Here is a 21,465-nt window from a genome sequence, read left to right on the forward strand (position 1 = left end):
AAAAATAGAGAAAACTGAGGCAAGAGGATTGCTTGAGCCCGGGAGTTTGAGGTTGCTGTGAGCTATGATGATGCCACAGCATTCTACCCAGGGTAACAGCTTGAGACTCTGTCTCAAAAAAAAAAAATTATTTATGATAAATTTTTATTTTTATATGTATCCATAGAGATTTATCAGCATTCATAAACTAGAATGCATAAGTTCTTTTTATATGAACTAATCTATAGTAAGGCCAATATTCAGGATAGAAAGATAGAAAACACAACACATCATAAAGAACCTTGAAAGATTCTGGACCTTGGCTCAGCGCCTATGGCTCAAGCGGTTAAGGCGCAAGCCACATACACCTGAGCTGGTGGGTTTGAATCCAGCCCGGGCCTGCCAAACAACAATGATGGCTGCAACCAAAAAATAGCCAGGCATTGTGGCAGGCGCCTATAGTCCCAGCTACTTGGGAGGCAGAGGAAGGAGAATCCCTTAAGCCCAGGAGTTAGAGGTTGCTGTGAGCTATGATGCCACGGCATTCTACCCAGGGCAACAGCTTGAGGCTCTATCTCAAAAAAGATGCTGGACCTTAAGAAGCCACCCAGGAGCTTGAAGCAGGGAGCTGAGTATTATCAGACTTTTCTGTCTCATTGACTGTATCACTCAGATTCAAGTTATTTGTCTGAGCTAAAGACAGAAATTTAGGAGTCACCAGCAAATTAATAGAAATGAAGCATTGGGGTCTCGGCACCCGTAGCACAGTGGTTACGGTGTCAACCACATACACCGAAGCTGGTGGGTTCGAACCCAGCCTGGGCCAGCTAGGCAATAACAACTGTAGCAAAAAATAGCCAGGAGTTGTGGCAGGCACCTGTAGTCCTAGTTGCTTGGGAGTCTGAGGCAAGAGAATCACTTAAGCCCAAGAATTTGAGGTTGCTATGAGCTCTGATGCCACAGCACTCTACTGAGGGTGACATAGTGAGACTCTGTCTCAAAAAAACAAAAAGAAATGAAGTATTGGGGATAGATAATACCTAGCAAATGAATATAGAGTGAAAAGCAGGCTATTCAGAAAAGACCAAGGAGTGGTGCCTGGAGCAGTGGGAAGAAAACCACCCATTGTGGTGTTGAAAGCAGCGAGTTAAGAAGAGGGGAAAGTGAGAACTTCCCATTACATTTGGGAGAAGCTCAGGCTTAGGGGAGCCTCTGAAAAGGAGGGAGTAACCCTCTCAAGTATGGCTGTAAAATGCAGATGTGCTCACTGCAGCAGCACATAGTCTAAACTTGGAATGATACGGGGATTAGCATGGCCCCTGGCAAATTTAAGTAACAAAATAACTATAATAGGGCAGTGCCTGTGGCTCAAAGGAGTAGGGCACCAGCCCTGGCCAAAAACTGCCAAAAAAAAAATAATAATAAATAAACACTATGCTAATAAAATGCAGGCACGGTGCCTAAAGCTCAGTTAGCAGGGCACCAGCCACATATGCCAAGGCTGGTGGGTTCAACACCTGCCAGGGCCTGCTAAACAACAATGACAACTGCAACCAAAAAATAGCCAGACATCGTAGCGGGCTCCTGTAGTCCCAGCTACTCAGGAGGCTGAGGCAAAAGAATTGCTTAAACCCAAGAGTTTGAAGTTGCTGTGAGCTGTGATGCCACAGCACTCTACCGAGGGTGACATAGTGAGACTCTGTCTCAGATAATAATAAAATGCAGGAGAAAGGGCAAAAGCTGTACACAGTAAAGTTTTTGTATTTTTTTTAAGCCAGTCAAATTTAGCCGTAGGGGGTTGTGTATCAACTTTAGTAACACTAATGTTAATAAACCCCACTGCCATTGGACCAGTCGTGTTTTTATAGTTTTTAAAAAATTCCTAGATGGTGATTACAGGAAGGAGAGGTGGTAACCTCTCCCAGAAAACAGGTTCTCGAACTGTGACTGGAGGGCCTGGGAAGGTTGAAACTATTCTCGTAATACCAGTGAGAGGTTACTTGCCTTTTTCCTCATTCACAAGTGCACAGTGGAGTTTGCCAGGACTCCACACTAGCACAGCAGGTCGAAGGCAGAAGCAAATGTGAGAGGCACAGCAATTCTGTGAAGCCAGACGTTGAAGACATTTGCAAGAATGTAAAACATCACTCTTTTTACAGAGAGAGTATGTGCATACATGTGTTTTTTTAAATATAGCTATTTTTCATAAAAATATTTCTCATGCTTATATGTAATGGTTTTTGTTTACGTTTTGGAGACAGAGTCTCATTTTGTCACCCTCAGTACACTGCCGTGGTGTCATAGCTCACCACAACCTCAAACTCTTGGGCTCAAGCGATCCTCCTGCCTCAGCTTCCCAAGTAGCTGGGATTACAGGTGCCTGCCACAATGCCTGGCTATTTTTTGACGAGGTCTTACAGCTCAGGCTGGTCTGGAACTCATGAGCTCAGTCAATCCACCTGCCTCGGCTTCCCAGAGTGCTGGGATTACAGACATGAGTCTGGCCATATGTAATAGGTTTATTGCTTCTAAGTGACTTAAGTATTTTTAAATCACTTAAAAGTTTTCTAAGTTTTAATTTCTTACAGCAATTATCAAATATTACCCATGCAAGCAAAAAGTTTAGGGGCCTCAGTAATTTTCTTTTTTTTTTTTTTTTTTTTTTGTAGAGACAGAGTCTCACTGTACCGCCCTTGGTAGAGTGCCGTGGCGTCACCCGGCTCACAGCAACCTCTAACTCCTGGGCTTACGCGATTCTCTTGCCTCAGCCTCCTGAGTAGCTGGGACTACAGGCGCCTGCCACAACGCCCGGCTATTTTTTTGTTGCAGTTTGGCCGGGGCTGGGCTTGAACCCGCCACCCTCGGCATATGGGGCCGGCGCCCTACCCGCTGAGCCACAGGTGCCGCCCAGTAATTTTCTTTTTTTAATTTTGCAGTTTTTGGACAGGGCCAAGTTTGAATCCGCCACCTCCAGTATATGGTGGGACTGGCACCCTACTCCTTTGAGCTATAGGTGCCACACAGGCCTCAGTATTTTTTTTTTTTTTTTTTGTAGAGACAGAGTTTCACTGTACCGCCCTCAGGTAGAGTGCCATGGCATCACCCGGCTCACAGCAACCTCTATCTCTTGGGCTTCCGCGATTCTCTTGCCTCAGCCTCCCGAGCAGCTGGGACTACAGGCGCCCGCCACAACGCCCGGCTATTTTTTTGTTGCAGTTTGGCCGGGGCTGGGTTTGAACCCGCCACCCTTGGCATATGGGGACGGCGCCCTACTCACTGAGCCACAGGCGCCGCCCGACCTCAGTAATTTTTAAGAGTGTAAAAGTGTTCTGAGGTCAAAAAGTGAATGCCGGCCAGTTAGATTAACTAAGTAATCATGGCCAGTTATAGACTCTCTGTTCTTTCTCCACTCCCACTGCTTCACTTAACTTAGCCTTAAAAAAAGAAAAGGAGGCTAAGTGAGTTGGGTTCGAGCCCGGCCTGGGCCTGCTAAACAACGACAACTGCAACCAAAAAATAGCCCAGTGTTGTGGCGGGCGCCTGTAGTCCCAGCTGCTCAGGAGGCTGAGGCAAGAGAATCGATTAAGTCCAAGAGTTTGACATTGCTGTGAGGCTATGGCGCTCCACCGAGGGTGACATAGTGAGACTGTCAACAAAAACAAAAAAAGAAAGAAAAGGAAAGGAAAGTGAGGTGAGAATGAGAACCACCACTTTAAAGTTCCAAGAGGAATGAAGCTGTTATACAGACCATAAGAAGGTCTGACGTATGACCTGAGGAGAGGTAATTCCTTTAGTTCGTTAATTCACTCACTAAGTTTGCTTATGCCTGGTTCTCCTTGAGTGTTTTTTGATTTTTTTTTGGAGGCAGTGTTTCACTATGTCACTCTTAGTAGAGTGCTGTGGCATCACAGCTCACTGCAACCTCCAACTCCTGGGCTTAGACAATTCTCTTGCCTTAATCTCCCGAGTAGCTGGGACTACAGGATATTTTTTGTTGCAGTTTGGCTGGGGCCAGGTTTGAACCCACCACCTCTGGTATTTGGGACCGGCACCCTAACCAATGAACCACAGGCGCCACCCTCTCCCTGAGTGTTTTTAGTGAGCTCCTTTCTTCCTTGATTTTAAAAAGAGGTATGTCTTGGCACAGAGGGGAGCCCAGTGCCTGTGGCTCAAACGAGTAGAGGGGAGCCCAGTGCCTGTGGCTCAAAGGAGTAGGGCACCAGCCCCATATACCAGAGGTGGTGGGTTCAAACCCAGCCCTGGCCAAAAACCAAAAAAAAAAAAAAAAAAAAAAAAAAAGAGGTATGGAGCAGTGAATGGGATGAGATAAGGATCTCACAAACCTCTCGTTGAAGGTTGAGGGATTTCCCACTAGATGACCTCTTTTTGTTTATCCTGATACATACAAATGTATTAAAATTTGGTAGGCACAGCAGCCCCAGCCCTGGGAGTGCTGGGCAGATCCTGTGGCTAGCCAGGAGCCGAGCTGCCCACAGAGGGCGGGGCAGGTCCTATGTGATGAGAGCTTTTGGGGTGCTTCTCTTTCTGTGCGGTTGATAGTCTGGGTGGTGAAGAGATGGCTGACAGTGTCAAAACCTTTCTCTAGGACCTTACCAGGGGAATCAAAGACTCTATATGGGGTATTTACACCTTCTCAAAGTTAGATGCTCCAATTCAGCAAAAGAGAGAGGAGCAGCGCCAAAGAAGGGCAAGCAGTGTCTTGGTACAGAGGGGAGCCCAGAGCAGGGAGCAGAAGCAAGAGAGTGAGCCACGTATTGTTAGCAGAATTTTCCAGGATTGTGCTTGGAATGCTGGAGTATCCTGGTTTTTTTTTTTTTTTTTTTGTAGAGACAGAGTCCCACTTTATGGCCCTCGGTAGAGTGCCGTGGCCTCACACAGCTCACAGCAACCTCCAACTCCTGGGCTTAAGCGATTCTCTTGCCTCAGCCTCCCGAGTAGCTGGGACTACAGGGGCTCGCCACAACGCCCGGCTATTTTTTGGTTGCAGTTTGGCCGGGGCCGGGTTTGAACCCGCCACCCTCGGTATATGGGGCCGGCGCCTTACTGACTGAGCCACAGGGGCCGCCCAGTATCCTGGTTTTATCCCCTCTAGTTCTTTCGGCTGTTTATTCCTGGGCGGCGCCTGTGGCTCAAGGAGTAGGGCGCCGGTCCCATATGCGGGAGGTGGCGGGTTCAAACCCAGCCCCAGCCCAAAACCACAAAAAAAAAAAAAAAAAAAAAAAAACCGGATGTTTATTCCTATGCTTCAGTGAGTAACAGCCCCAATTATTGGTGATCCATCACTGCACGGAGATGTCTGGTCCTGGCTGGAATAGCCTCACATCAATTTTCAGTGCCTTCTGGGTGTTCCCCGTTTGTGCTCAGTGGAGTTGTGAATGCCATTTGGTTTCAGGATATGGCTGACCTGGCACCTGAGGTATCAGGGAGGAAGGCTCATCCATTCCCTCGTGTCAGCAGAACAGTTGCTGACATGCTTTTCAAGCTCTTGTTGCAGGCTCCTTTCCTTACCCAGGGAATGTTCCTGAGCCTCTTTCCCATCCATCTTGTTGGTCAGCTAGTTAGTCTCCTTCACATGTCCCTTCTGTACTCACTGTGTTGCTTCAAACATCGTAAGTTCAATAAAGGAATTGAAATGCACCAACCGTTGTCAAACACAGAAAAGAACTGGCCTTACTACTTTGGGGTTGGTTTGCCCTTGGCTTTTCTCACGGCAGATCAGCGGCTGCCTCTTTTCCATCCTCTTTATTCATTATCAGCACCAGTGAAGCACCAACCCCTAAAAAGTGTACTTCTTCCAGTTGTGACTCTTCTCCTTGGAGGTCACCTTAGGCAACCAACTCTCCCAACTCTCCCACAAGACAGTGGACCTGCAGTCTGCCCTTAGCAGCTCAACTTCTGCAGAGAAGTTCCCTTCACCACACCCATCTCCTGCCAAAGAAGGCTGCTGCAGGCCACTGAGTTGCCTGCCCCACAAAGGGAATGGGTGGGAGTTGAGGGAGGCTGCCAAGGGCCCTGTGCTTATTCACTTCTCTCTGACGAACTGGAAGATCCGTCTCTGGTGCACATAAGGCGGAATCTTCCTGATGCCAGTGTGGATTCTTAACACCACCTGAGTCTGAAAGGACCACAGGTATTTCTACCCTTGCCATCCACTGTGCCTGGGGCCACAGGCGCCACCTGATGGGATTTGTAATTCTAGCTGTTGGATTTTGTTTTCTCCCTGTGCTTTTACTCTCCTACTTTCCTGCCTCCCACCACACCCTTGGATGGTGGGTTTTGTAAATTTTTTTTTTTTTAGAGACAGAGTCTCATTTTGTCACACTCTGTAGAGTGCAATGGTGTCACAGCTCACAGCAACCTCCAACTCCTCGGCTTAAGCGATTCTCTTGCCTCAGTCTCCCGAGGTGGGACTACAGGTGCCCACCACAACGCCCGGCTATTTTTTGTTGCAGTTTGGCCAGGGCCAGGTTTGAACCTGCCACCCTCGATATAGGGGGCTGGCACCATATTCACTGAGCCACAGGCACCACCTGTATTAAAATTTTTTTATTGGAATAAATTACCATAAAATATTGAAAACATTGTGAGTTCTGGGGCAGCGCAAGTGGCTCAGTGGGTAGGGCACCGGCTCCATATACCAAGGATGGCAGTAAAAACCCAGCCCCAGCCAAAGTGCAACAAAAAACAGCCGGGCATTGTGGCGGGCACCTGTGGTCCCAGCTGCTCGGGAGGCTGAGGCAGGAGAATGGCCTGAGCCCAGTAGTTGGAGGTTAATGTGACCTGTAACACCATGACACTCTACTGAGGGCGATAAAGTGAGATTCAGTCTCTCTCTTTTTTTTTTTTTGTAGAGACAGAGTCTCACTTTATGGCCCTCGGTAGAGTGCCGTGGCCTCACACAGCTCACAGTAACCTCCAACTCCTGGGCTTAAACAATTCTCTTGCTTCAGCCTCCCGATTAGCTGGGACTACAGGCACCCGCCACAACGCCCGGCTATTTTTTGGTTGCAGTTCAGCCGGGGCAGGGTTTGAACCCACCACCCTCGGTATATGGGGCCAGCGCCTTACCGACTGAGCCACAGGTGCCTCCTGAGACTCAGTCTCTTAACAAAAAAAAAAAAAAAAAAAGTGAGTTCGGGCTTGAAGTCCTATTTATTTCTTTATTATTATTGTTATTATTATTTGAGACAGAGCCTCAAGCTGTTGCCTTGGGTAAAGTGCTGTACCATCACAGCTCACAGCAACCTCCAACTCCTGGGCTCAAATGATTCTCCTGCCTCCGCCTCCCAAGTAGCTGGGACCACAGGCACCTGCCACAATGCTGGCTATTTTTTGGTTGCAGTCGTCATTGTTTAGTGGGCCCAGCCTGGATTCGAACCTGCCAGCTCAGGTGTATGCAGCTAGCGCCTTAACCGCTTGAGCCACAGGCAGGCAGCCTATTTCTTTTTTTTTTTTTTTTTTTTTTTTGAGACAGGGTCTCACTTTATGGCCCTCGGTAGAGTGCCGTGGCCTCACACAGCTCACAGCAACCTCCAATTCCTGGGCCCAAGCGATTCTCTTGCCTCAGCCTCCCGAGTAGCTGGGACTACAGGCGCCCGCCACAACGCCCGGCCATTTTTGGGTTGCAGTTCGGCCGGGGCCGGGTTTGAACCCGCCACCCTCGGTATATGGGGCCGGCGCCCTACCGACTGAGCCACAGGCGCCGCCCGAGCCTATTTCTTTATTTATAGACTGAGTCCCACACTACTGCCCAAGCTGGAATGCTGTGAAGTCCACCCAGCTCACAGTAACCTCAAATCCCTGGGCTCAGGCAACCCTCCTGTCTCAGCCTCCTGAATAGCTGGAACTACAGGCACCTGCCACAACATCTTACTAATGTTTCCATTTTTAGTAGAGTGGAGGTCTTGCTCTTACTCAGGCTCGTCTGGAACTTCTGAGCTCAAGAGATCTTCCTGCCTGGACCTCCCAGGGTGCTGGGAAGGCAGGTGGGAGCCACTTCTCTCACCCAGTCTCATCTCTTTTTTTTCTGGTATTTTGTTATTTTTTACTGTGCCCCAGAGGTGAACTTCTAAACAAGGTCTCTGAGTTTAGCATTTCATAAATAAAAAGTGAGAACTGAGGGTAGGTTGGGGGGATGACAAAGACAGCCTCTGAGCTTGTGTGAGAGTTTTTCTACTGCATATTCTGCTGTGAAATTACTGAAGTTAGTGACATTACATCATCCACAAATATTTGAGTGCCTACTCAGTTCTAGGTAAGGGGCATACAGTAATGAACCAAAGATGGACTTTACACTGTAGTCAGGGTAGAGAGACAGTAAATTATAGCAATCTGTCCCATCAAGGGTATCCATATAGGGTCAGAAGAGATCAAACTTTCACTCTTCGCAGATGATATGATTATATATCTGGAAAACACCAGGGATTCTACTACAGAACTCTTAGAAATGATCAAGGAATACAGCAGAATCTCAGGTTACAAAATCAACATTCATAAATCGGTAGCCTTTATATATACCAACAATAGTCAAGCTGAAAAAACAGTTAAGGACTATTCCATTCACAGTAGTGCCAAAGAAGATGAAATATTTGGGAGTTTATCTAACAAAGGACATGAAAGATCTCTATAAAGAGAACTATGAAACTCTAAGAAAAGAAATAGCTAAAAATGTTAACAAATGGAAAAACACTCCATGCTCATGGCTGGGAAGAATCAACATTGTTAAAATGTCCATACTACCCAAAGCAATATACAATTTTAATGCAATCCTTATTAAAGTTCCACTGTCATACTTTAAAAATCTTGAAAAAATAATACTTTGTTTTATATGGAATCAGAAAAAATCTCAAATAGCCAAGACATTACTCAGAAATAAAAACAAAGCAGGAGGAATCACTCTACCAGACCTCAGACTATACTATAAATTGGTAGTGATCAAAACAGCATGGTACTGGCACAAAAACAGAGAAGTAGATGTCTGGAACAGAACAGAGAACCAAGAGATGAATCCAGCTACTTACCATTATTTGATCTTTGACAAGCCAATTAAAAACATTCAGTGGGGAAAATATTCCCTATTCAACAAATCGTGCCAGGTGAACTGGCTGGCAACCTGTAGAAGATTGAAACTGGATCCACACCTTTCACCATTATCTAAGATAGACTCTCACTGGATAAAAGATTTAAACTTAAGACATGAAACTATAAAAATACTAGAAGAGATTGTGGGGAAACCCTTTGTGTAATTGGTCTAGGTGAGTATTTTATGAGGAGGACCTCCCCCCGCCCCGGCAATTGAAGCAGTTTCAAAAATACACTACTGGGACCTGATCAAACTAAAAAGCTTCTGCACAGCCAAGAGCATAGTAAGTAAAGCAAGCAAACAGCCCTCAGAATGGGAGAAGATATTTGCAGGTTATGTCTCTGATAAAGGTTTAATAACCAGAATCTACAGAGAACTCAAACGTATAAGCAACAAAAGAACAAGTGATCCTATCGCAGGCTGGGCAAGGGACTTGAAGAGAAACTTCTCTGAAGACAGGCACACAGCCTACAGACATGAAAAAATGCTCATCATCTTTAATCATCAGAGAAATGCAAATCAAAACTACTTTGAGATATCATCTAACTCCAGTAAGATTAGCCCATATCACAAAATCCCAAGACCAGAGACATTGGTGTAGATGTGGAGAAAAGGGAACACTTCTACACTGCTGGTGGAATGCAAATTAATAGTTCCTTTTGGAAAGATGTTGGGAGAACACAAAGATCTAAAAATAGATCTGCCATTCAATCCTATAATTCCTCTACTAGGTATAGACCCAGAAGACCAAAAATCACATTATAACAAAGATATTTGTACCAGAATGTTTATTGCAACCCAATTCATCATTGCTAAGTCATGGAAAAAGCCCAAGTGCCCATTGATCCATGAATGGATTAATAAATTGTGGTATATGTACACCATGGAATATTATGCAGCCTTAAAGAAAGATGGAGACTTTACCCCTTTAATGTTTACATGGATGGAGCTGGAACATATTCTTCTTAGTAAAGTATCTCAAGAATGGAAGAAAAAGTATCCAATGTATTCAGCCCTACTATGAAACTAATTTATGGCTTTCATATGAAAGCTATAACCCAGTTATAACCTAAGAATATGGGGAAGGGGGAGAGGAAGGGAAAGGGCGGAGGATGGGCAGAGGGAGGGTGATTGGTGGGATTACACCTGTGGTGCATCTTACAAGGGTACATGTGAAACCCAGTAAATGTAGAATATAAATGTCTTAACACAGTAACTAAGAAAATGCCAGGAAGGCTATGTTAACCAGTGTGATGAAAATGTGTCAAACGGTCTATAAAACCAGTGTATGGTGCTCCATGATCGCATTAATGTACACAGCTATGATTTAATAAAAAAAAATAAAGTCAACCTTAATTCCTTAACACTGTCTGGACACTTCTGGAAATGCTATTCTGGCCAAAGCCTTGGTAAAATAACCAGTGCCTTCATCACATCCTATAGAACAAAACAGATTCTTATTGAACTTATGCAAATAACTGTATTGTCAGAAACTAAGAATACTTACAAATGGCTTTCAAATTCTGGGGAAATCAAGGAGAGAGAAAAAATACATATTTCAAATTCTGTTCATAAGTATGTACATTGCTTGAAAAGCTACAAATAGCTTAAAGGATAGAAAATGGTTTTCTTGACTTACAGAAAACAACACAAAAAGAATTAGCAATATTTCTTTTTTGTGTTTGTTTTTTTTTTTTGGCCAGGGCTAGGTTTGAATCTGCCATCTCTGGCATATGGGACCGGTGCCCTACTCCTTGAGCTACAGGTACTGCCCAGAATTAGCAATATTTCAAACAAAACGCCATAACAAATTAACTCAGTTTCATGTAATTGATTTCTGTTTTGTTTGACATTAGGTTAGCAATACTCATAAACATGTTAATTTTTCTTTCTTTTTTTTTTTTTTTCTCACCCTCAGTAGAGTGCTATGGCGTCACAACTCACAGCAACCTCCAGCTCTTGGGCTGAGGTGATTCTCTTGCCTCAGCCTCCCGGCCTCCCCAGTACTTGGGACTACAGGCACCCGCCACAATGCCCAGGTATTTTTGTTGCAATTGCCACTGCTGTTTTAGCTGGCCCAGGCTGGGTTCGGACCCGTCTCCCTCGATATATAGGGCCAGTGCCCTACCCACTGAGCCACAGGCGCCACCCAACATGTTAATTTTTCAATCAAAGTTCTAAAAGTCTGCTTTTAGTCCAAAGGTACTTAATTTTTTTTTTTTTTTTTTTTTTGTGGTTTTTGGCCGGGGCTGGGTTTGAACCCGCCACCTCCGGCATATGGGACCTGCGCCCTACTCACTGAGCCACAGGCGCTGCCCCCAAAGGTACTTAATTTTTAAAGACATCAGGAATTTGAATTCGAGAGAATTTGTCAGCCTCTCTTAACATTTCTTTTTTCTTTTTCTTTAGGGTAAACTTTGTATTCAGCCAGTTACAAAAAAAAAAAAGAAAAATAGTTTCTATTTAATTTCTTTCACATTCAAAAATTCACATTTTATAAAACAGGATTATAGTATATCATGGAGTTAATTATTTACTTGGCCAGACTAACAATTAGAAAGTTTAAAAGGGGGCGGTGCCTGTGGCTCAATGGGTAAGGTGCTGGCCCCATATACTGAGGATGGCAGGCTCAAACTCAGCTCCAGCCAAACTGCAACAAAAAATAGCCAGTTGTTGTGGCAGACACCTGTAGTCCCAGCTACTCAGGAGGCTAAGGCAAGAGAATAGCCTAAGCTCAGGAGCTGGAGGTTGCTGTGAGCTGTGTGATGCCACTGCACTCTACTGAGGGTGATAAATGAGACTCTGTCGCTACAAAACAAAACAAAACAAAACACTGAGATACAGACAGGGGCCAGTCACACAATTGTTTCACCCTCTGTGGAGGGGAGGGGCACGAATGCCCACCTATTGTTATTGTTTCTGTCAGTCTCTAAGTACTCACACATACACAATTTCAAACTTTTTTTTTTTTTCTTTTTTTAATTTGGCCGGGGCTGGGTTTGAACCCGCCACCTCCGGCATATGGGACCGGCGCCCTACCCGCTGAGCCACAGGCACCACCCTCAAACTTTTTTTTTAAAACCAATTGCTGGGAGGTTTTAAAGGGACCTTAAGATTATTCTTTGGCACAGATTTTTCACTGGTTTTTGGGTAGACTTCTCACGCCACCCAATTGGAAGTTTGGACTTTTTTTTTTCTTTTATAACATACCATTGGTTTTGTTTGGTTTTATTAAGTCATTTGTACATAGATCATAAGTACATTTATGCCATTATGGGATTCAGTGTGTTGATTATTTGTACAAATTGGAGTGCTTACACCCTACTAATCAACGTAGACTTCACCTCGTTTACCCAATTATAGCATTAAGACATTTGTGTTCTACACCTGATAGATCCAATTTGTACTTGCAATATGCTCCATAGGTGTGGTCCCCCTACTAACCCTCCCTGTATTAACCTGCCCCTTCCCTTCTCTTCTCCCTCCTCTTCCCTCCTTCATCCTAGGCTATAGTTGTGTTTCATTTTTCATATGCAAGTGTGAGTGATTATAAATTGGTTTCACAGTAGTACTGAGTACATTGGATATTTTTTTCTTCCATTCCTGAGATACTTTACTAAGAACAATATTTTCCAGCTCCATCCATGTAAACATAAAAGAGGTAAAGTCTCCATTTTTTTACTGCTGCATAGTATTCCATGGTATACATATACCACAATTTATTAATCCATTCATGGGTCAGTGGGCACTTGGGCTTCTTCCATGACTTGGCAATTATGAATTGAGCTGCAATTAACAATCTGGTGCAAATATCTTTATTGCCAAATGATTTTTGGTCCTTTGGATATATACCTAGAAGAGGAATTGCAGGTTCAAACGGCTGGTCTACATTTAGATCCCTGAGTGTTCTCCAAACTTCCTTCCAAAAGGAATCTACTAGCTTAAATTCCCACCAGCAGTGCAGAAGTGTTCCCTTTTCTCCAAATCCATGCCAACATCTGTAGTTGGGGGATTTTGTGATGTGGGCTACTCTTACTGGAGTTAGATGGTATCTCAGAATGGTTTTGGTTTGCATTTCTCTGATGATGAAAGATGATGAGCATGTTTTCATGTGTCTGTAGACCATGCGCCTGTCTTCTTCAAAGAAGCTTCTGTTCATGTCTCTTGCCAACAATGAAATGGGATCACTTGTTTTTTGCTTAGTAATAAGTTTGAGTTCTCTGTGGATTCTGGTTATTAGACCTTTGTCGGAAATATAACTTGCAAAAATCCTCTCCCATTCTGAGGGATGGCTACTTGCTTTATTTAGTGTGTTTTTGGCAGTGCAGAAGCTTAATTTGATCAGATCCCAGTAATGTATTTTTGATGTTGCTTCAATTGCCCAGGGTGTCCTCCTCATAAAGTATTCTCCCAGGCCAATTTTTTCAAGTGTTCCCCTGCACTCTCTCTAAGAATTTTTATAGTTTCATGTCTTAAGTTTAAGTCCAGTTAAGCCAGTGAGAGTCAATTTTTGTTAAGAGGAGAAAGGTGTGGGTCCAGTTTCAGTCTTCTACAGGTCACCAGCCAATTCACCCAGCACCATTTGTTGAATAGGGAATCTTTCCCCCAATTTATATTTTTGATAGGCTTATCAAAAATCAAATGACGATAAGTGTCCAGGGACACCTGTTGGTCTTCAATTCTATTCCATACATCTATCTCTCTATTTTTGTGCCAGTACCATGCTGTCTTGATCACTATCAATTTATAGTATAGTCTTAAGTCTGGTACCATGATTCCTCCTGATTTGTTTTTATTTCTGAGTAATGTCTTGGCTAATCGAGGTTTTTTCTGTTTCCATATAAAACAAAGCACTAATTTTTCCAGGCCTTTAAAGTATGACAGAGGTGCTTTAATAGGGATTGCATTAAATCTGTAGATTGCTTTAAGTAGTATAGACATTTTAACAATGTTGATTCTTCCCAGCCATGAGCATTGTATATTTTTCCATTTGGTAACATTGTAAGCTACTTCTTTTCTCAGAGCTTCATAGTTCTCTTTTCTTTTTCTTTTTTTTTTTTTTTTTTGTAGAGACAGAGTCTCACTTTATGGCCCTCGGTAGAATGCCGTGGCCTCACACAGCTCATAGCAACCTCCAACTCCTGGGCTAAAGCGATTCTCTTGCCTCAGCCTCCTGATTAGCTGGGACTACAGGTGCCCGCCACAATGCCCAGCTATTTTTTGGTTGCAGCTTGGCCGGGGCCGGGTTTGAACCCGCCAACCTTGGTATATGGGGCCGGCGCCTTACCGACTGAGCCACAGGTGCCGCCCTTCATAGTTCTCTTTATAGAGATTTTTCGCATCCTAAGTTAAATACACTCCCAAATATTTCATCTTCTTTGGTGCTATAGTAAAGGGAATAGAGTCCTTTATTTTTTTTTTCCCCTTGACTATTATTAGTATCTATAAAGGCTACAGATTGTGAGTGTTAATTTTGTATCCTGAGGCATTGCTGTATTCCTTGATCACTTCTAGGAGTTTTGTAGTTGATTCCCTGGGGTTTTCCAGATATATAATCATACCGTTTGCAAAAAGTGACTTTTTGATCTCTTCTGGTCCTATTTGGATCCCCTTGATTGCCTTCTCTTGCCTGATTGCGGTGGCTAAGACTTCCATCACAATGTTAAAAAGCAGTGGAGACAGTGGGCATCCTTGCCTGGTTCCTGATCTGAGTGGAAGTGATTTCAACTTTACTCCATTCAATACGATGTTGGCTGTGGATTTGCTGTAGATGGCCTCTATTAGTTTAAGAAATGTTCCTTCTGGGCAGTGCCTGTGGCTCAGTGAGTAGGGCGCTGGCCCCATATACCGAGGGTGGCGGGTTTAAACCTGGTCCCTGCCAAACTGCAACAAAAAAATAGCCGGGCATTGTGGCGGGTGCCTGTAGTCCCAGCTACTTGGGAGGCTGAGGCAAGAGAATTGCCTGAGCCCAGGAACTGGAGGTGGCAGTGAGCTGTGTGACATCATGGCATTCTACCAAAGGCGATAAAGTAAGACTCTGTCTCTACAAAAAAAAAAAAAAAGAAGATGAAGAAGAAGAAGAAGAAAGAAAAATGAAATGTTCCTTCTATACCTATTTTCTTAAGCATTCTTATCATGAAAGGATGTTGGATATTATCAAAAGCTTTTTCTGCATCAATTGAGAGAATCATATGGTCTTTGTTTTTTAATTTTTTTATGTGATGTGTTATATTTATGAATTTATTTATACTGAACCATCCTTGGGACCCTGGGATGAAACCCAGGGTCATGATGTATAATTTGTTTGATGTGTTTTGGATTCTGTTTGCTAGGATCTGATTGAATATTTTTGCATCAATATTCATTAGAGATATTGGTCTGTAATTTTCTTCTCTTGTTGGTCTTTTCCTGGTTTGGGGATCAGGGTAATATTTGCCTCATAGAATGTGTTGGGAAGTATTCCTTCTTTTTCTATGTTTTGGAAAAGGTTAAGTAATGTAGGTACTAGTTCCTCTTTAAAGGTTTGGTAGAATTCTGATGTGAAGCCATCTGGTCCCGAGGTTTTCTTTTTGGGGAGATTTCTTATAGTTGATGCTATTTCACAGCTTGTTATAGGCTTGTTCAACATTTCCACTTCTTTCTGGCTAAGTCTAGGATAGTGGCATGTTTCCAAGTATTGATCTATTTCCTTCAGATTTTCATACTTCTGAGAATAAAGTTTTATGTAATATTCATTATGATTTGTTGAATTTCTGAGGAGTCTGTTGTTATTTGTCCTTTATCATTTCTGATTGATGAAATTAGGGATTTTACTCTTGTACTTCTGGTTAGGTTAGCCAAAAGTTTATCTATTTTATTGACCTTTTCAAAAAACCAACTCTTTGGTTGATCTGTTGTATGATTCTTTTGTTTTCAATTTCATTTAGTTCTGCTCTAATTTTAGTTATTTCTTTTCTTCTGCTGGGTTTAGGGTTAGAATGTTCTTCCTTTTCCAATTGCTTGAGATGTTCCATTAAGTTGTTGACTTCCTCTCTTTCCGCTCTTTTGAGGAAGGCTTGCAACGCTATAAATTTCCCTCCTAGGACTGCCTTTGCAGTATCTCAGAGGTTCTGATAGTTCATGTCTTCATTATTGTTTTGTTCCAAAAATTTGGTAATTTCCTTCTTACTCTCATCTGTGACCCAGCTATGATTCAGCATGAGGTTATTTAGTTTCCATGTTTTTTTTATGCATATGCAGATTCCTGTTGTTACTGAGTTCAACTTTTATTCCACGATGGTCTGAGAAAATACAAGGAATGATTTTTTATTCTTTTAAATTTGCTGAGGTTAGACTTGTGACCTAAGATGTGATCAGTTTTGGAGGATGATCCATGGGCTGATGAGAAGAATGTATATTCAGTTTTGTTAGGATGAAATGTTCTGTAGATGTTTGTTAAATGCAAATGTTGAATGATTAAGTTTGAGTCTAAAGTTTCTTGGCTTAGCTTCTTTTTGGAGGATCTATCCAACACTGCCAAAGGAGTATTAAAATCTCCGACTATTGGGCAGCGCCTGTGGCTCAGTGAGTAGGGCGCCGGCCCCATATGCCGAGGGTGGCAGGTTCAAACCCAGCCCCGGCCAAACCGCAACAACAACAACAAAAAATAGCCAGGCGTTGTGGCGGGCGCCTGTAGTCCCAGCTGCTCGGGAGGCTGAGGCAAGAGAATCGTGTGAGCCCAAGAGTTAGAGGTTGCTGTGAGCCGTGTGACGCCACGGCACTCTACCCGAGGGTGGTACAGTGAGACTCTGTCTCTACAAAAAAAAAAAAAAATCTCCGACTATTATGGTGCTGGAAGAAATCAAGTTGCTCATGTATGTTAGAGTCTCTCTTATAAATTGAGGTGCATTCTGGTTGGGTGCATAAATGTTAATAATTGAAATCTCATCATGTTGAGTGTTGCCCTTAACAAATATGAAGTGACTATTCTTATCTTTCCTTACTTTTGTTGGTTTAAAGCCTATTGTATCTGTGAATAAAATTGCAACACCTGCTTTTCTCTGATTTCCATTTGCCTGAATTATAGATGACCATCCCCTCACCTGAGGCTATGTTTATCTTTTAAGGTAAGGTGAGATTCTTGAATGCAACAGATGTCTGGCCTGAGCTTTTGTATCCAGTCAGCCAACCTGTGCCTCTTTAGAGGGCAATTTAAGCCATTCACATTAATTGAGAGTATTGATAAGCCAGATAGTATTTTGGGTATCAAGTTGTTTGAAAGTCTAGTGGACATTTTTAATCCTTTTGCCACTGTGGAAGTTGGAATTTGATCAAAACTTTCTGAGTGAGTTTACTTTGGTGGTGGAGGATTGTGCTGTTCATAATGGAGGATAGGTCTGAGAATATCCTGGAGAGCTGGTTTAGTTGTGGCAAATTTCTTCAAGTATGTCATTAAAGTATTTAATTTCCCCATCATAGATGAAACTCAGTTTAGCTGGATACAGGATCCTGGGTTGAAAGTTATTTTGTTTAAGGAGATTAAAAGTCAATGACCACCCTCTTCTAGCTTGAAATGTTTCAGCAGAGAGATGTGCAGTCATTCTAATGTTCTTTCCCTTGTAGGTTGTGGTTTTCTTACATCTTGGTGCTTGCAGAATTTTCTCCTTCATATTACCTTTGGTGAAGCTAATTATAATGTGTCTATCAGCATTTTTATTGGGGTTAAGTCATGCCAGTGTTCTGAAACTGTCTGCTATCTGAACTTCAGAATCTCTTGGCATGTCTGGAAAATTCTCTTGGATTATTTCATGAAGTAAAGCATCTGTATCCTATGCAGCAACCTCATCACCTTCAGGTATTCCTATAAGGCGAATATTAGATCTCTTTGAATTATTCCAGGGCTCTCTGAGAGAATGATCCATTTTTGTTCTTCACTTTTTTTCTCTTTGAGCATTTGGGAGCCATCAAAAGCTTTGTCTTCAATGTCAGAGATCCTTTCTTCTTCCTGCTCCATTCTATTACTGAGTGATTTACTGTATTTCTCAGATCTTTGAGGGCTGCAAGTTCTTGCCTTGTCAATGTGTCAAAATCTTTGGTGATTTTGTCTTTGAATTCGTTGAATTCTTGAGACATCTTGAATTACTCCTTGAAATTCCAATTCCATCTTTACCTCCATTCTGTTGATCTTATTTGCTATCCAAATTCCGTACTCAATTTCTGACATCTCAGCCATTTGTTTACAAATGGGATCTTGTGCTGTGTCTGCCATATCATTCCTTGGGGGAGTTAATCTACTCTGATTATTCATGTTGCCAGAATTTTTCCACTAATTCTGCCTCATGATTGTTTTTCACCATTGGCTAGATGGGCAGGTAAGGTGAAATTGGATTGGGAGTTCCTGGACTTGTGGTTAACCAGCCCTTTGTCAAGGATCTGGGACTGATGACTACAGCTTTTTCCTCTATAGCTTTGCAAAGGACTTGTACAGTATTACAGTCTGAGGCCGGGGAAACCTGCTTGGTGTGGTGGAGTTAGGTGACTCTGCCTTATATTCAGTTGGTTCTTTTCCAATTCTAGTGGATCAGTGACTCTGGTGAAGTCTTATCTGTGGAGAAATACAAGCAACTAAGACACTCCACCCTCCAGGGACAATAACTGGAAAAAGAAAATCAACCCTTCCCGTTACCACACAACCAGGGTACCACCTGAGAGGGTCCTTGGGTGATTGGCTCAGGTGAGGAGTTCCAAATCAACTCAACATGAACTCTCAAGTGGGAGAGTTCAAAATGTCTCCATCAACTAGATGGTGGAGGTCTACTGGCTGCTCAAATTTTGGCTCGCTCTGGTGCTCTGTGGAATCAGAAAGGCCCTCCCCATAGCAGATTTGGACCAGGGGGCTGAGTATCTTTCTCCACTTTGCTCCTCTTTCATGCCCAGTCACTGGTGACCCCACCAGGCTGAGGTCCTACTCCCTCCAATAAGCAGATGTGCCAGGGATTTGCGCCTGTCAGAATCAAAAGGAAGGTCAATGCTCCCATGGCCTGACCACTACCCTCTGCCACCAGCCAGCTGGGAGAGCTGAGGCCTACCTGCCTTGGGTACTCAATAGCCACTGGCGAGTGTTCCACTTGGACTCAGTCTAATCCTGAGGGTAACAAGTCAGCAAATTCTTTTCTCCCTCAGCCACCACACCTTTGCCCCTGCCTCTCTACAGCACCAATATCCCTATAGAGCGAGTTCTGGTTTCCTCTGGCAGTCCTCAGAGTTGGGGAGGTGTCTCCCCAAGATTAGACCCTGGCAGGATCGCTCTATTGTTGCTGGATCTTTGTGGGAAGCAACCCTGTGTGGCTCACAGCCAGGGAGTTCTGGCTGTAGGAGCAGCTCCTGGAGCGCGAGGCACATGGATCCAGCAGCAGGGTGGTTCTGGTAGTGTCTAGTGCTGGGTGACTTCAGCAAGGAGAACGCTGAGCTCATGAATCTGGCTGGGCAGGGCTCGGTGCAGAGGCAGGGCTGACACAGGGGGGCAGTGCCCTGACATGCAGCTCTGGCAGGCTCTGGCCAGGAGGAGGACAGGGCTCTTGGTCTGGTGGAGGAGGGGCGCACTGCTCATGAGCCTCCTCCCACAGTCTCTGCAGGGGCTAGGCTTCTGGTTCATCAGGTGAGGGGGGAAGGGTGGACTGGAAGTTCAGAATGGCAAGGAAAATGTTAGTTCGATTTTTCTGCCTGGCAAGTGAGTGCTCAGGCTCACAGCAGGGTCCCTCTGGGGAAGTAGACCCCACTTCCTACAGCTCTCACCCATGGGGTAAGACAAGAGGTCCTCAGTTCATCACTCACCTGTAGAAAACCTACAGGAGCAAACAAAGAGAAGAAAAAAAAAAACTTTCTTGGGGGAGGTGACAGACACTTTTCCGTTGGAATGAATTTTGTACCTGAAGTTTGCTTTCTTGGAGTTGCAGTTTGCCTCAGCAGAGGTGACATGCAGTTATCACTCTTCTCTCTCAGCTCAGCTCCCAGTCTTCAACTTAATTGGGTACTTTCTGGACATTATCCTTCCCTCTGGACAGGAGCTTCTGTCAGAGGCTGGCTCTAGTCGGCCATCTTGCCCCTCCCCCTCTGGCCTTTTTTTTTTTTATTAGAGAAAATCTTAATAAACAACCTAATGGGGTATTTGCTTTAAAAGAGGAAGAATTTTCTTTTCTTTTCTTTATTTATTTATATTTTGGAGACAGAGCCTCAAGCCATCACCCTAGGTAGAATGCCGTGGCTTTTACAGCTCACAGCAACCTCCAACTCCTCGGCTCAAGCAATTCTCCTGCCTCAGCCTCCCAAGTAGCCAGGACTACAGGTGCCTGCCACAATGCCCAGCTATTTTTGGTTGCAGCCGTCATTGTTGTTTGGCAGGCCTGGGCTGGATTCGAACCCACCAGCTCAGGTGTATGTGGCTGGCACCTTAGCCACTTGAGCCACAGGCGCTGAGCCAGAAGAATTTATTTTAAAAAGGACAAAAAGCATCTGTGAAGCACATAGAAGTGCAAAAAGGCACAATGACAACACAATGGACCAATAAAAACTAAACTGATAACCAGAGAAATTAACTAGATTAACTAGAGGGACTCAAACCAGGGACTTAAACCAGAGATACTGAAGGGCTGGAAGAATGATATTAAAATTGTAGTTTTTAGATGGCGAGAACAGGTGCAGAGCAAAGCTGGGGGGCTACTCACTAACTTGGTTCATACATCAATGTCAGGATGGCCGAGCTTTTCTGTGTGACTGCTTTCTAAACCTGTCAGCATAAGAGGGGATCAAAGAAACCTGTAGGGGGGCCAGCCCACACTAAAGGCTGGCACCAGAGCAGAAGTACAAACTATAATACTGAACAGTAAAAGCACAAACCACAATAGACAAACAACACAGAATACAAACGAACAAAAGTACATGAATGTAAATTGTGCATTTGAGGACGGAGATTCCTACTGGCATCCCAGTCTCTGGGAACCCCCCCAACAGGCTGATAGCACAGTAACACAGAGTTCCTGTTTCTGACAGGCCAATAGGTTGGGAGTCCGAGGTTCCTGTCTTACAGGTTTACAGGACTAACTTCAGATGTAACTCTTGAGGTTAGAAATCAACGTCCCTTGTCACCTGCCCTCTGCACCCTAACTTCCCCAAGGCCTGAGGCCAAAGCACTGACGTCTCAGTGGCAATAACATCTTACTATCTTTGACAGGGCTGAGGTTCCCCACCAGAATTCTAGCAACAGGTCGCCCTACCGCCTCTGAGAGCCTCTGACAGGCCAATAGGCTGGCAATTCGAGGTTCCTGTCCAAAATTCCTGTCCCTATGGCCTTCCATTGGAGGTCCCTAAGGGCCCTACACAATTCACAACACATGAATACAACAAAC

At 43.9% G+C, this 21,465-nt stretch overlaps 2 pseudogenes; both read left to right on the forward strand.

Annotated features, from left to right (window-relative positions):
- Positions 1–21,465, forward strand: part of LOC128588807 (tolloid-like protein 1) — a 506,486-nt pseudogene that overhangs the window by 414,053 nt on the left and 70,968 nt on the right.
- LOC128588462 (etoposide-induced protein 2.4 homolog) lies at positions 4,538–5,958 on the forward strand (annotated as a pseudogene).

The sequence above is a fragment of the Nycticebus coucang genome, chromosome 6 (genome assembly GCF_027406575.1).
Source record: "Nycticebus coucang isolate mNycCou1 chromosome 6, mNycCou1.pri, whole genome shotgun sequence".
NCBI lineage: Eukaryota > Metazoa > Chordata > Mammalia > Primates > Lorisidae > Nycticebus > Nycticebus coucang.